At 42.7% G+C, this 15577-nt stretch overlaps 1 long non-coding RNA gene across 1 annotated transcript; it reads left to right on the forward strand.

Moving 5' to 3' along the window:
- Nucleotides 1-2864: 2864 nt before the first annotated feature.
- On the forward strand, nt 2865-5357 carry LOC124664085. The gene is made up of 2 exons (XR_006990435.1): nt 2865-2958; nt 4969-5357. It is a non-coding gene; the product is annotated as an uncharacterized LOC124664085 (long non-coding RNA).
- The last annotated feature ends 10220 nt before the right edge of the window (nt 5358-15577 follow it).

Consider the following 15577-nt stretch of genomic DNA (forward strand, 5'->3'; position numbering starts at 1 on the left):
TCAGGCTGAAGGTTGAAGAATTTCAAACTGAAACATGTCTCACTGCCAATACAAGAAACAAACAGACAGTATATATCATCTTGTCCATAAACTTGACAGAGCACATAGGCTGAAGGAGAAACGGGTCAACTGTGCCATCTTAAGCAACCAAACTGAATGTAGAAGGAACCTCTCTTATAATTCCTCTGATCAACCTCTCATGTAATACAAAAGTAAGGTAGATAAGGTTCAACTAGAGCTCGTATGAGAAACAAGTCAATTTTCTATGGGCATGGCATTTCCTCTAAGTTGAAGCTGCTACTGCAGAGCAGTTCTTATGTAGAGCTCGTATGAGATGGTCTCACGTTTAGTTAGATGTACTTAGATTTTCTGTAATGAAGTAAATTCATTTGGTGTTTTGCACGAGCAAAAAAGTTGTTAGCAGTAAATCTAGCTTGATAAGCCACAATCTGAACATCTAATCAAATCTAGCTTCATAAGCCACAAAGTTGATTCATATTGTTGCAGGAGCCACATTCTGAACATCTAAATAAATCTAGCTTCATGATATGTATGCATCATTGAGATTAACGTTGTAGTAATCTAATTGTTACCAATAAGCAAAAAAATGTTAACCTGATGCAAGCAGCAAATACATGATTAAAGCCACCAAATTAGTTAAACTATGTCCTGCTATGTGCAAAAGATCTATATATTCCAAACTGCTGGCTTTTTCAACACTTATTTAGTTCAAATATCAAAACCAAGTACACCCAAGCTTAATTCCATGCGAAAATATGAATTTATACAAGTTGATGCCTGCCTTTCAACTACATTTAATTCTGCACACAACTATTCAAGAGGCAGTAGTGAACTGAATGGAATTCATGAGCCAACACTCCCAGCGTGGTACGAGAATTAATTATGCTAGTCTATAGAAGGAATCAACAATACGAATATGGCTATGCAAATCTACAAACTACACACAAGGTCACCGTCTCTACCAGATTACCCAAGTCGAGGAAGTACTTACAGCTTACAGCGCCCTGGAGGTCGGGGCTGCCGGCGGCGAGCTGCTGGTTCAAGAACGCCAGTGCGGAGGCTTGTATCGTGCGGCGACGACGTCCAGCTGCACTTGTGCGGCAGGATGTGGCTCACGGGTACCGGGGCCGAGTAGGGCTGGGAGACGTGCGTGGGCGAAGCAGCGCTGGGTGGACGTCATCGACGTGGCGCGAGGCGGGCGATAATGGCGGCACAGTGGATGGCCACGCGAGGGTTTGAGCGGCGCCGGAGGCAGGGCCGCGAGGGTTGCCGATCGCGGCAGACGCAGGGGCGCAGAACAGGGAGAAGGGAGGCGGCGCTGCTCTGTTCTAGGCTATCGTCACGGGGTTGAGGGTAAACATGCAGATTGACCTTTTAGCACTTTCAAAAATTTATATTAACTCTTATATATTTACATTACACACTTGTCCCTGATCACGGACGGCCAGATCGTCTTGGTACTCCATCCTAGAGTTTTTGGAGTACCGGGTACTGTAAAATTCCTCTAGGACTAGCTTGATAATGTTCGCGTAACTTTGATAATGCATAGTTAAGGCCTGTAGTAAACATAGAAACCAAGTGATTAACAGCCGTATATAAAGAACATATCACATTTTCCAAGAGAAAATGATCGGTGGTAACCAATGAAAGAACTGAAGACATTATACAGTACTAGTACATAATTTGAGGCAGCAAAACCGAAAGATAGTGAGCCCGATCGGCAAGATGTTGATTGTAACTTACATGTGGATGCCCGTAAGAGCCGGGGGCAATGTAGACGATGGGGTGGCCGTAGAAGAGCACCTGCTCGGTTGGCCCGGCGACGTTGGAGAAGGACAGAGTGGTGTTCCTCATCATGCCGTAGCATAGAGAAGCTGCCGCCTGCCAGGTTACAAAGCTATATATCAATAATCAAGATGAAAACTATGAAAACGATGGAGCAGTACCTTAATGCCGAAGATTTTCAATATGACCGACCCGCTCCAGAACGTGAAGATCGATTCCATGGAGCTCTTCTTCCTGCACGAAACCTGGGTCGCCTTCCGGACGTACTCGAGAGGGTCCTTGTGCTTGGTTATGTGGAACGGGAGTATCATGTAGCCGAGCCGATTCCCCCACTACGCACCGTTGTCTTTGCCAGATTCCATCATAGTAGCCAGCGTCTGCGCATAACACGAATTAATCAATTGGCATAATGAAACATGATCCGAGAGGAGATAGTGCTTGGGAAGGTTCTTTACATGAAGGCCAGGCGTCTTTCTTAGGTTGACAAGAAGAGTGGACCGCACCTTGATGGTCTTGCTGCTACTTTCTCCTATAACATAATAACATAATTAAGGCTGGTTACAACAATCTCATCATGGAAGTAACAAGACAATGGGCATCTAAAAAAACGACAACCACAGCTCAAATTATGCGAGCTCACCTGTTTTCCGTAAATAATGGGCTCTTTTGTGGTACCCTCAAATGAATGACAACCCTTAATTTTCGTCCATCTGATGGTTCAAATAGTATCATACCACAGTCCAAAACTTGAGAGGTATGTTACATACCTGGGGGAATTTTCGCACATGAGTAAAAAAAAAAGTAGGCGGACCGGCCCAATAGACGGGCCCAGCTCAGTAGACTGGTTCAGCCCCATGATCTGCCGTCCCCCGATCCCTATTCTCCGCTCAATGCGGGAGGGATCCGGCGCTCCGCACACCCCTTGCTCTTTCCCCGCGCTAATGGGCCTGGCCTGTTAACTTTCTGTGACTGTTTCGTCTTTACTCGTTGGGTTCTCGCTGGGTTCGGGCTGGGTTCTCGCTAGGTTCGGGCACCTCGCCTTGTCCTTCTCCTGCGGCGGCGCAGGGTTCCTTCGCCTGTTTCTCCGGGAGCGCCTCCCCTCCCGACGGCGGGCGATTCGATTCTTCGTCTCGTCGGTGATGGCAGCCGAAGGTTCGTCTACTATTTCCCGTACCCCTTCCGTCTCACCTTTTTTTGGCCGTCTAGGGTTTCCTGTAGAGTGTGGGTGTAGTTCTGGATCGTTTTCGTTTCTTGGATGTATTTTCCCGTAGGCGCTGGTGTAGTTTGTACGTTTTACTGATTTGGAATTAGGTTTTTGGTGCTTGGTGGGGATTTTCCATCTCGTTTTGAAATTGGTGCTTCGGGTGGATTAGTGCTAGTGCTGGTTGGGGGGGATTTTTTTATCTGGTTTTTTAAATTAGTGCTGGTGCTTCAGGCGGATTTTTTAGAGTGCAGGAGCTGCAGCCTCGCCTTCATGAGAAGGTCAAGAGCTCGATGTTCTTTTGCTGAGCCAGCCCCGCCTCCGCGTGTGCTGGCGTGATTTTCAACTTTTTGTAGTAGTAGTAGTGATGGCTAGCTCCTGGGATGTGCTGGTATGCTGGACACCTGTGCACTTGCTGCCTAAGAACCTAGCTTTGAATTCCGTTAGTACGGCTACTGTTGAACCTTGAATCCTGTCAGGAGGCTGCTCTATTGAACCTTTTGTTATGAACCATCATATATGGTGCTTTTCATATGCCTGTTTGGTTCGTTTAGTTTGCTGCTCTGTTTTTTGTGGTCTTATCTGCTGGATGTCATCTGGTCCTGAACCTGGAAAGAGTATGATAATATGGTTTGAAATGTTTTTGTTGGTAGCAAATTCGAGCTAGTGGCACTGACATGGGGCCAGCCAGCACAAGCAAGTTTTTCACCTGGCTTTGTCTGGATGTCATCACTTGTATGGTTGCTGGCTTGTCTGGATGTCATCACTTGTTGGATTTCCTCAACAGTTTCTGGTTTTGCCTAATTATTATCCTTCTGCCGATTTTTTAAACTTTGTGATAGGGGTTGCTATTTATAAATATCCTTGTTTTTTGGTCTGTATAATTCTCTGCTTTTAGACAGGAGCAGGGTAGATTAGATGCAGTTTCACTTGGCTTTTTGTTGGATTTTGCTCTGTGATCTTTTTTTTTTGGGCCTTATCTGGCTGTTTAACACTTTGTTGAATAAGGAATTACTGTTGAAGGAATGTTTTCTAGGTTTGCACAGTAGTGTTAGAAACTGAAATTGGCATGGGCTGTCATGCAAGTCTCATGTTGTTCCCTACCATATCTCAGTCTTTCTCTTGGTCATGCCATAGCAAATCTCTGTTATGCTAGGAGAGGTGAAAATGTTATCTAGATAGCAGAGTAGAGCTCAAAACTTATATCTGCCTGGCCTGGCATTATCTAAGCAGGGGTAAGTGACCGGTTGGGAAAACAAAATGGAAGCCCTTTATCTAATAGTTGTAAGATTTCTTTTTGATAATTGGAGGTAGTTTCAGGTTCCAGAAAGCGTGGTTTTTAGTTGAGATTTTGTTGGCAGTGTGTTTTTTTGTGAAGAAGCCTTCCATGGTTTAACATAACCTGCATTTGTAAACTGTATCGAGGACAGGTTCAGAGTTCAGCATAGACGATAGTGCTCTGTTTTTGTCGCAGCTTCTACGTACAAGAGATTATGTCTGCATGTAAGCATGTCCGGTTTGTTCATCTATTGTTGTTGCACTCACAAATCCCTATCAGCTTTAATACTTATGATGGTATAGTTTACTTAGGTGTATTATTATACCCAGATTCCACCTCGAATTACAACAGTAACTCAGACTGCATTTTGCTTGACCGATTATTGAATCAAGAATTTCTTCTTTCTCACAGTTTAGCATAGATTTCATATAATCTGAATCAACAACAGATTCAGATTTCAACATAGATTGCATTGGAAACTGATCCAAGAACATGTTCAGAGTTTAATATAACCTGTATTTGTAAACTGAATCAAGGACAGGTTGAGAGTTTGTACTTGCGATGTATGCAGTTTTGTGATCGGTCAGTCTTTGCCATTTCCTCCACACTGGAAAAGTATGCTGGTCTTTTTAGCATATTTCTTTTTTTCGTGGGCTAATCCGTGTGCGTTGGCTTTTTGCAGGTGTTTCGGCAAGAAGAAGGTGGAGCCCGAGGTGAAGAGCGATGGGGCTCCGGCTCCAGCAGCGGTGGCGGCTGAAGAGGGGACAAAGCCAGCAGCAACACCTGTGGCGCGAGGCGAGTCTCACTGAAGCGGAGGTGTCGTCCTTGAACTCGTTCGTCCTTGAGTCGAAAAAGTCGGAAAGCCCATGATTCAGTCGACTTTTGAGAAACCTGAGAGTTTTTGTGACGAGGTCTTGATTGTCTGCTTTTTAGTTGTTTTTTTGCCTCCTCATTTCGTTTCTCCTTTTAGCGCTGGTAGCGATCGTCCTTCAAAAATTATTGTTGTAAGACTTGACAATCTTTTTTTTCTCAAACTTCTTTATCACTCTGATGGTTCATTTTGTACCTTCATCAATGCCTACTAAACCATACATAATATGCTGTGTTGATCCAAAGTTATTTCTACACAAACAAAAGATCTGTTCATCTTTTGAAATATGATGTGTTGATCCAAAGTTGTTTCGACATGATACGCAACGGCAAAGACTGTTCATGTGAAATCTATTCATCTTTTTGAAAATTGTTTAAAGAAAAAAATGGCAAACACTGTTCTCTTTTGGAAAATCCATTCATCTTTTTTAAAATTTGTTTTAAGTTGGAAACTGTTCAACGTGGTAATCTGTCCATTTTTCAAAAATATTTCAAGGTGGGAGTGCGTTCATTTTTTAAATTGTTCCAAAATGGGAAACCGTTCGTAGGTGAAATTCGTTCATGTAATAGGAATGTTTAAGGAGGAAACCGTTCGTAGTTGAAATTTCGTTTTATGTAATAGGAATGTTTTTCAAGGTTCAAAAATGTTCAACGTAGGACTTTGTACATTTTCAAATCCGTTCATCCTCGAAAATCTGTTCATCTTCGAAAATTGTTTAAAGAAGGAAACCGTTCATGCTTTTTGGAATTATATTCATCATCGATATCCGTTCATGTAACCAACCTTGGGAAAAACATTCAATTTTAGATTTTGTTTGCTCGAGGTGGTACATTGGTTAAAAAATCTTCAACGTGGGACTTCGTACATTTTCAAATTTGTTCAAAGATGGAAATTATTAAAGGATGAAACCGTTCATAGTTGAAATTCGTTCATGTAATAGAAATATCCACAGTTGATATTCGTTCAGCATGGAAATCCGTTCATGTAACCAACCCGTATTAACCAGTTCATCTTTTTAAAAATTGTTTAAAGAAGAAACCCGTTCATCCTGGAAATCTTTGGAAAATCCGTTCATCTTTTTTAAAAATTGTTTTAAGTTGGAAACTGTTTCAACGTGGTAATCCGTTCATTTTTAAAAAATATTTCATGGTGGTAGTTGCGTTCATTTTCAAAATTATTCCAAAACAGAAACCGTTCATAGGTGAAATTCGTTCATGTAATAGGAATGTTCAAGGAGGAAACGATTTGTAGTTGAAATTTTTTCATGTAATAGGAATGTTTCAAGGTTCAAAAATGTTCAATGTGGGACTTCGTACATTTTCAAATCCGTTCATCCTCGAAAATTGTTTAAAGAAGGAAACCGTTCATGCTTTTGCAATTTTAGTTCATCATCTATATCCGTTCATGTAACCAACCCCGTGAAATCCGTTCATCTGTTGAAAATTGTTTAAAGAAGAAAACCTTTCATGCTTGCAATTCGTTCATCATCGATATCCGTTCATGTAACCAATATTGGGACAAAAGTTCATTTTTTAGAATTTGTTGTTCGAGGTGGTAATCTTTTTCGGTTTTTCAAAAATGTTCCACGTGGGACTTAGTATATTTTCAAATTTGTTCAAAGATGGAAATTGTTAAAGGATGAAACCATTTCATAGTTGAAATCCATTCATGTAATAGAAATTTTCATAGTTGATATTGGTTCAGCATGGAAATCCGTTCATGGTAACCAACCCGTATTAATCAGTTCATCTTTTGAAATCTGTTTAAAAAAGAAACCCGTTCACCCTAAAAATCTGTTCACGTCTTTTGGAAAATCCGTTCAACTTTTTTTTTACAAAATTGTTTAAGTTGGAAACTGTTTCAAGGTGGTAATCCGTTCATTTTTCCAAAAAATTCAAAATTGTTCCAAAACGAAAACCGTTCATAGGTGAAATTCGTTCATGTTATAAGAATGTTCAAGGAGGAAATCGTTCGTCCATGTAATAGGAATATTCAAGGTTCAAAAAAATTCAATGTGTGACTTCGTACATTTTCAAATCCGTTCATCCTTCAAAATACGTTCATCCTCGAAAACTGTTAAAAGAAGGGAACCGTTCATGATTTTTGCAATTTTTATTCATCATCTATATCCGTTCATGTAACCAAGCCTATGAAATCCGTTTATCTGTTGAAAATTATTTAAAGAAGAAAACCGTTCTTGTTTGCAATTTGTTCATCATGGAAATCTGTTCATGTCTTTTTGGAAAATCCGTTCATCTTTTCAAAATTGTTCAATGTGGTAATCCGTTCATTTTTCAAAAATATTTTTCAAGGTGGGAGTGCGTTCATTTTTCAAAATTGTTCCAAAACGGAAACCGTTCATAGGTGAAATTCATTCCTGTTATAGGAATGTTCAAGGAGGAAACCGTTCGTAGTTGAAATTCATAGGAATGTTCAAGGTTCAAAAAAATTCAATGTGGGACTTCGTACATTTTCAAGTCCGTTCGTCCTCGAAAATCCGTTCGTCCTCGAAATTTTTTAAAGAAGGAAACCGTTCATGTTTTTGCAATTTTGTTCATCATCGATATCCCTTCATGTAACCAACCTTGGGAAAAAAGTTCATTTTTTAGAATTTGTTTAAGTTAGGAACTGTTCGAGGTGATAATCCTTTTCGTTTTTTAAAAAATGTTCACATACACAATTGGTACTTTTCTACTTTGATTTTTCGCATTGGTACTTTCCTAAAACGAAAGTTCTATCCTAAGACTTAATACTACTCTGACTTTCGTTCTTTTTGATTTCGCACTGCTACTTTCTCCATAATGTTCTCGAAAATAATAGTATGAAAATTGGTCTGCATTTTATTGAGACGGAGCAGTAAAATAGAGTGCATCAAGAAGAAGTAAAATTTGGAAAAAGAAACAGCTACAAACATTACGTGTGAAAAGCTACAGGACAAAATGGAGAAAGTAACGCGAAACGGTCATTCCTACACGTGAAACGGTCATCGATACGAAACACTACGTGCGAAACAGTCCACAACGGCATCCGAAACGGTATGCTTAATTGGGCCGAGCCCATTTAAGCCTGTCCTTCCTAATACAGGTGAGCGGAGCCGATCCTCTATTCCGCTTAAAGCGATCAATAGGCGCACCCCTGCCGTCCACACCGCGTGGGAATTCCTCGTTTCCTCCTCAGCGTTGCTGCGAGAGGTTCCACCGCCGCCGCCGCCCTATGCATTACCCAACTCCGGCATCACCGTCCCAGATGGAGAGGAACACGACGTTGCACAGCGACTCCTCGGCCGTCTTCCCCACCTTCTCGGCCGCCTTCCTCACCATCGCCGTACGTGGAGGATCTCGGTCTCCCCATCCCCATCCCCGACTCCACTGTCTGCGCCGTGGCCGGCGTCCCGGTCGTCCTCGCCATGGACGAGGCCGACTGCTTCTGCACCCTGTCCTTGACGGTCTTGGCGCTGGCAGCGCCCTCCCACACGGCATGCGCCGCCCGCGCGCCAACCCTGCTGATGTACTTCCTACCCCCGCCCGAGCTCCCTTTTATTAGTTTGAGTAATTGACATATTGTATTCTCGTTACATTCTTGGTTTTAGCTCTTCATACATTTTGAAGGCACAAGTTTATGAAATTAGCATATGTGCAAGTATCAGAACCCTTATTGGACAGAAGTTAGTGCGACCATACAATGGGGTTCGATAATGAATGTAATCTGAATATACAATCTCTTCCTGGTGAATATTTTTGCCCTGTTTGCCGGACACTCATATACTTCAACGAGGCTCTGCAAAGGTGCACACATTTCTACTGCAAACCTTGCTTGACTTATGTAGCAGCAACAACACAAGCCTGCCCTTATGATGGCTACTTGGTGACAGAAGCCGATTCCAAGGTATGTGCTTGCTTCTTAATGCAGTGATTTGTGCTTAATAAGTAAAGTTAAGTATATTTGGAATTAGTACCCTCGTTGTTACAACCTGCTTTCCAATATGCAGCCTCTGGTTGATTCAAATAAATTGCTTGATGAGACAATTCCTAAAGTTGTAGTATAATGTCTGTATAACAAGAGTGGTTGCCAGTGACAAGGAAATCTATCTGAATCCATCACACATGGTACTGCTTCCGCCTATGGAAACTCCCCTGTTGTTTGTAACCGCTGTGGTACTTAGATTGTACATCGTCAAGTGCAAGACCATGCTCAGCTTTGTCCTGTAAGGCCAACTTGTCTTAAGTGATTTGCTCTATCAGGCTAGAACCATAACTCTGTGCATTAATCCTTTTGTACCTTTGCATGTATTTTTAGAGTGTACTGCATTTTTAGTGTGTCATTTACACATGTTCAAAACCTGTCTAGGAACATGCATCAGTACTGCATTGTATATACTCCTATCCCAGCCGCACAATACTGTAAATCCATAGTGCACAGTGTACTAGAATGGCATGCTTTGTATTTGTCAGTTAATTCTGCTACTCTGTTAGTTGTATGTTTAAGTTCAGTTTCTTCGTCAGTTAGCGTAGCTACCAAGTGGACAATTGTGACTTGTGAGGTGCTCCATATCATGGTGAGGTGGCAACGTGCTGCGGGGAGGCCGGCTACGAGCTGCACGCGGCCGGCGATGATCTTCTGGAGGGCGACAACGAGCTGCGGGGCGACGCTGGGAAGGATGGAGTTCCACACCAAGCTGAGCATCGAGGGTTTTCCAGAGGAGGCATGATTGGAATTTTCTATGCTTCTCTCCAATGTTTACTTCATTTTATAATGTTTCGGACTAGCTGTTTTTTTTATCAAGTTTGGTACTACTAGTGTTTACTTTAATTTGTCAAATCTGTTTGATTGAGAAATCTTGCAACTAAGTTAGTTATCTTTTATTCAGAGTACTCTTTATCTTACTTTTAAAATACTAGTTCAATTGCACACCGAAACTCCCCATGGCTTGGCTCTGGTGTATGGTTTTTGCTTAATGGCACATGCAAGCAACTCAATTCTGAGTTGCGGGCACATCCAAAATAAATTGTTGCTAGCTGAATCTTCATTCTGCCCAATTACAGATAATACAAAATACAAGCTCCTAGCCGGTCAGAAAAGTTGTTTATCTTCATATGTCCGCATATTTAATACAGCCATCATATAGGTGAAGTTTCAGAACTAGCCATTGTTGTACGTAAACCTGTTAGTTGTATGCTAAAATGGATTGCATGCAACAGTTTCGTTCAATACTTTGCCACCATGTAATATGTTGCACGTCAGCTGCGCTAGCCCTCACGGGTCAAAACAAACCAAGACATGAAGCCATCACACTCTTGACTACAAACTGAAGCTCGTGGCCGGCCTCCAGTACATCGTTGGTGACCTCCGAGCAGCTCCGTCACCGGCCGCGCGTACCTCATCGCTGGCCTCACCACAGGTCGTTGCTGCCTCAGCATGATATGGAGCACCTCACAATTGTCCTCTTGGTAGCTCTGCTAACTGATGAAGAAACTGAAGTTAAACATACAACTGAGAGGGTAGCAGATTCAACTGATAAATACAAAGCATACCATTCATAGTGTACTATGCACTATGGATTTGCAGTATTATGCGCTTGGGATAGAAGTATATACAATGCATTACCGATGCATGTTCCTAGACAGGTTTTGAAAATGTGTAAATGACACACTAAAAATGCAGTTCACTCTAAAATTACGGGTTGAATGACCAGGAACTGCAGGCCACTCCGCTATGTCGACACCTTCACTGATGGGGCAGCCATGGAGCCTTGGCCTGGCGTTGACATGTCCGCATCTGTGAGGAAGATAATGCAACTGCAAATAACAACATAGTTATTTTTTAAATAATATCATAGTTATTTTTGTCAAATTTCACTGATCATGCATAAGACTATAGCTTGAGCCATCAGAGGGACGCACGAAGTCAGGCAGGAGAGCCAAAAATAGATATGGCCAGGTTTGGTACATAGCTATAACAGTCGGGCACAATTGGGTGGTACATGATTCAGGAACAACAAATGAGCTTCTGTTTTATCGTCTTGTAAGTTACAGTAATAATCATCTTGTAAGTTACAGTAATAATACTCCAATTTCTCAGATGGAGATGTATAAAAACACATACTACAGGTTTCTGCGTGAACATGGTGCCAGCGTAACCGCTAGCAAGGGGAAAACAGCAACTCATAACTGTGCATTAGCACCATAGATTTTGTGTCAACATAGCAGACTAGAATACTACTGTACTGGATTTATATGGTATCATACTGTAGTATAATAAATAAATTTACATGCAATCCTACAAATCATCTCATACAAGTCTCCTGTCATCTACAGTCAGGTGGGGTCTCTGATTCATTTGTGGTGTTCTATCAGATATAATCATATAAATCAACTAACTATTATGGAATTCTATCAGCAAGTCCACCAAGAAAGGCCCTATCAGGAAGTTGCATCTTTTGACTTGCACACCTCTCTTGCAAGCTTTTGTTAAAAGAGAGCAACTCGTGCATGGATTTTTTTTACCTCTCATCCGTTTGTAACCCTGTCAGCCTAACTAAAACCAATACTGGACCAGAACACTGAAGGAATACTATGAAAATACAAATTCAGTTGAAGAAGCGAATTTAGACTCTCTTCATTTACTGATTCTGGCAATGGACGCATCTGACCATACAACAGTGGTGCCATCGCTCGCTCGGTTTCTATATACACCTCCTTTGTTCCGATAGTTGAAATGTTCATTGGAGATGGTGCTTCTCTTTTTTAGACCCTTTAATAAGCCATCATAGATAGAAACTGTAGCATAGTACATATGTCAGTTCATTGTGATCCGGCATGGACCGCCTGATCTCTCTCTCAATTTCTTTGTAGCTAGGATTATTTAACAAAGGAGGCCAAATTTTCCAGGGACATAATGTTTGTACTCTAGATTTTTGTTCTGAAGACAAATACGGAGTACATGAAGGAATACAGATGGTGTTGGAGTAATTAGCTCAGAACAATAGATACATTCTCCTAGGATCCTTCAGGTAGACGTACCTGGCGACGTCTCTGGATGTTGCGACGATGTAGAACTGGTGGTGGTCTCGACGTGGTGGTGTTGTAGACGTGGTGGCGGCATAGCTCACCGGTGATGAGGACTAGCCCGATCCACTGGCAGCGGCGGTCGCCCGAGATGGAGGACAGGGCCGACCTCGTGCGCTCGCCGGCGATGCAGGATCAGGCCGATCAGGTGTTGGCAGCATCGGTCACCTTCGACGCAGACGAGGCGTCGATGCCGGCGGCGGTCGCCTGTGGCACGTTTCTCACGATATAGCTTAGCTCTCGACCTAAACTCTGTTATCCAATTGTTGGGCCGAGCCAAATACTGCTAGTTTTAATATTTTTTCCTATTATCAACGTCTTACTGGGTTGTTGGGCCTAATCTAAACCGGTTAATCCTGACCTCTCCTCAAATCATACCTCTCTTCTCCCTAGGTGTGGTAAAAGTACTGTAAAGATGCCTAAATAATACAGATACAATGCGGCAGAAGTCACTCCAAGCAGCACATCGTTTATAGTCTGCAGAAGTACATATGGGGAGAAGAATTACATTTCAGAAGTTAATTACTCCGAAGAGGTTAACTAATATCGGATAGCCAAGATATGAGAATTCACATACGCAGTTTACGGCGTTCTTGACGTACTTGACATCGTCGAGGCTGAGCGTGCAGTTCACGAATCGCTTGGGCCGGAACTCCACGCCCTCCGCGCCCTTGAACAGCGTCGGCGGGTCGCCCAGGATCGACGTCGCCGTCGCGGCGAAGCACGCCACGTCCACCACCGTGTGCCACAGGAGCACGAAAAACGACACGACCCACGCGGAGAAAGCAGCCAGGGCGCCCCAAGAAGGCGAGAGCTGCGGCCGCGACGACAGGGCTTAGACGGGGCCAGCGCGGCGGCGGCCAGCGGTGGTCGGCAGAGCCGGGAGCGATGACTGGTCGGAAGCACGTCGGGTGCACGCGATGAGGAGCGACAGCAGAGAGACGCCGTCGCCAACGGAGTGGTGCACGCGGAGCACGGCGGCGGAGGTGGCCTCGGAGGTCGGGAAGTTGAGGACGTGGAGCTCCCAGAGCGGGCGGGAGTGGTCCATGGGAAGCGTGGACAGGGACGACACGTAGTCCTCCAGGGCCCTGTCCGGGTTGGCCGACGTGGCGGTGGGATCCAGCTCCGGGATGATGACGTGGTCGTCGATGTTCACCGTGGTACGGACCCACTTTGGTCTAGGGTCCTCCTCTTCCCTCTTGCTCGTCCACAACCTGCACATATGATTTCTTCAGAGCTGAGTTTGGTTTGTTGATGGGTGCCGTTGATCACATATGCAGCCAAACAATTTGATTAATCTAAAAGGGGCTAATTAGAAAACATAATTAGACTGTGCCTTCCGACATTTTTTTAGGAGAGGGAGTAGTATTTTCCTTCTTTCAAAGGAAAAGCGACTGTTCCACATTTAGTGTACTTCGTTTCACTTTTCCATTTACTTTTTCACTTATATACCTATAAGTATTTTATTACCGAAAGTTAACGAGGCAGAAAAGATCCAACAATATAGACCTATTTGCCTTTTAAACGCAAGTTTCAAAATTTTCACGAAAGTGGCCAACATTAGAATTAATACGGTTGCGGACCATGTTGTCCAGCCCTCACAGACCGCTTTCATGCAAGGAAGGAATATCCTGGATGGAGTGGCGGTTTTGCATGAGACGGTACATGAGATGCATACTAAGAAACTGCATGGGGTTATTTTAAAATTAGACTTTGAAAAGGCGTATGATAAAGTCAAGTGGTCTTTCCTTCAGCAGACACTCAGGATGAAAGGTTTTTCTCCTGAATGGCGTGCTCTAATAAATGATTTTGTGCATGGAGGTAGTGTGACAATCCGGGTTAATGACGACACCGGCCACTATTTTCAAACACAAAAAGGGTTACGCCAAGGGGATCCGTTATCTCCAATGTTGTTTAACATTGTAGCGGATATGCTGGCTATACTCATAGAGCGGGTCAAGTCTGATGGTCAGATTGAAGGTGTGATCCCACATCTGGTTGATGGGGGTTTATCTATCCTTCAATATGCCGACGATACAATTTTATTTATGGATCATGATCTCGAAAAAGCTCGCAACCTCAAATTAATTTTGGCGGCGTTCGAGCAGTTGTCGGGAATAAAAATCAATTTCCATAAAAGTGAATTATTCTGTTTCGGCGATGCCTAAAATGATACGACTCTATATACAGAGCTGTTTGGTTGTGGGCAAGGCCAATTTCCTATTTGCTATTTGGGAATTCCGATTCATTATCGGAGACTTACAATGGTTGAATGGAAAATTGTGGAAGAAAGATTACAAAAACGCCTTAATAACTGGAAAGGCAAATTGTTGTCCCTGGGGAAAGATTGGTACTCATTAATTCAGTGCTGACAAATATGGTACTGTATATGTTATAATTCTTCCTGCTACCGAAAAGAATTTTGCATAAACTCGATTATTATCGATCCAGATTCTTTTGGCAAGGGGACAACGAGAAAAAGAAATATCGACTAGTTAAATGGAGTATAGTTTATTGTCCCAAAGATCAATGCGGGCTTGGATTCATGACCTGGAGATCAAGAATTCAGCTCTTCTTGGTAAATGGTTGTTTAAGCTTTTTACCGAGGATGGGATTTGGCAAACTATTCTTCGGAGAAAATATATCGGCTCGAAGACGCTATCCCAAGTGGTTTGGAAACCTGGGGATTCACACTTCTAGGCTGGTCTCATGGCGATAAAAAATGTCTTTTTCTCCATGGTACTTTCTCGATTAAGAATGGAGCACAGATACGGTTCTGGGAAGACAATTGGTTAGACAATGCACCCTTAAGTGAACAGTATCTTGCCTTGTATAGCATTGTTCGTCGCAAGGGTGATACCATTGCCACGGTAATGGCTACCTCACCTCCAAATGTGACATTCAGACGGGTCTTGCTAGGGCAAAGGCTAGTGGCATGGAATTCCCTAATTCACCGGTTAGAAGTTACACAACTATCAACTGGACCGGACGAATTTAGATGGAATCTACATGTAGATGGCACTTTCTCAGTAAAACCATTATACAATGTGATCCTACATTCTGATATACCATTTGATAATAATAAAAAAAATTGGAGGATGAAAATACCATTAAAAATTAAATTTTTTGGATGGTATCTTCGTCGAGGAGTTATCATCACCAAAGATAATCTTGTTAAACGAAATTGGCATGGAAGTAAACGGTGTGTTTTTTGTCATCATGAAGAAACTATCAAACACTTGTTCTTCCAATGCCAATTTGCGAGATCTATATGGTCAGTCACCCAAGTAGCGTCTAGCCTGTATCCTCCGAGTAGTGTAGCCAATGTCTTCGGTAATTGGCTTCATGCTATCGAT

The sequence above is a fragment of the Lolium rigidum genome, chromosome 6 (assembly GCF_022539505.1).
Source record: "Lolium rigidum isolate FL_2022 chromosome 6, APGP_CSIRO_Lrig_0.1, whole genome shotgun sequence".
NCBI classification, from domain to species: domain Eukaryota; kingdom Viridiplantae; phylum Streptophyta; class Magnoliopsida; order Poales; family Poaceae; genus Lolium; species Lolium rigidum.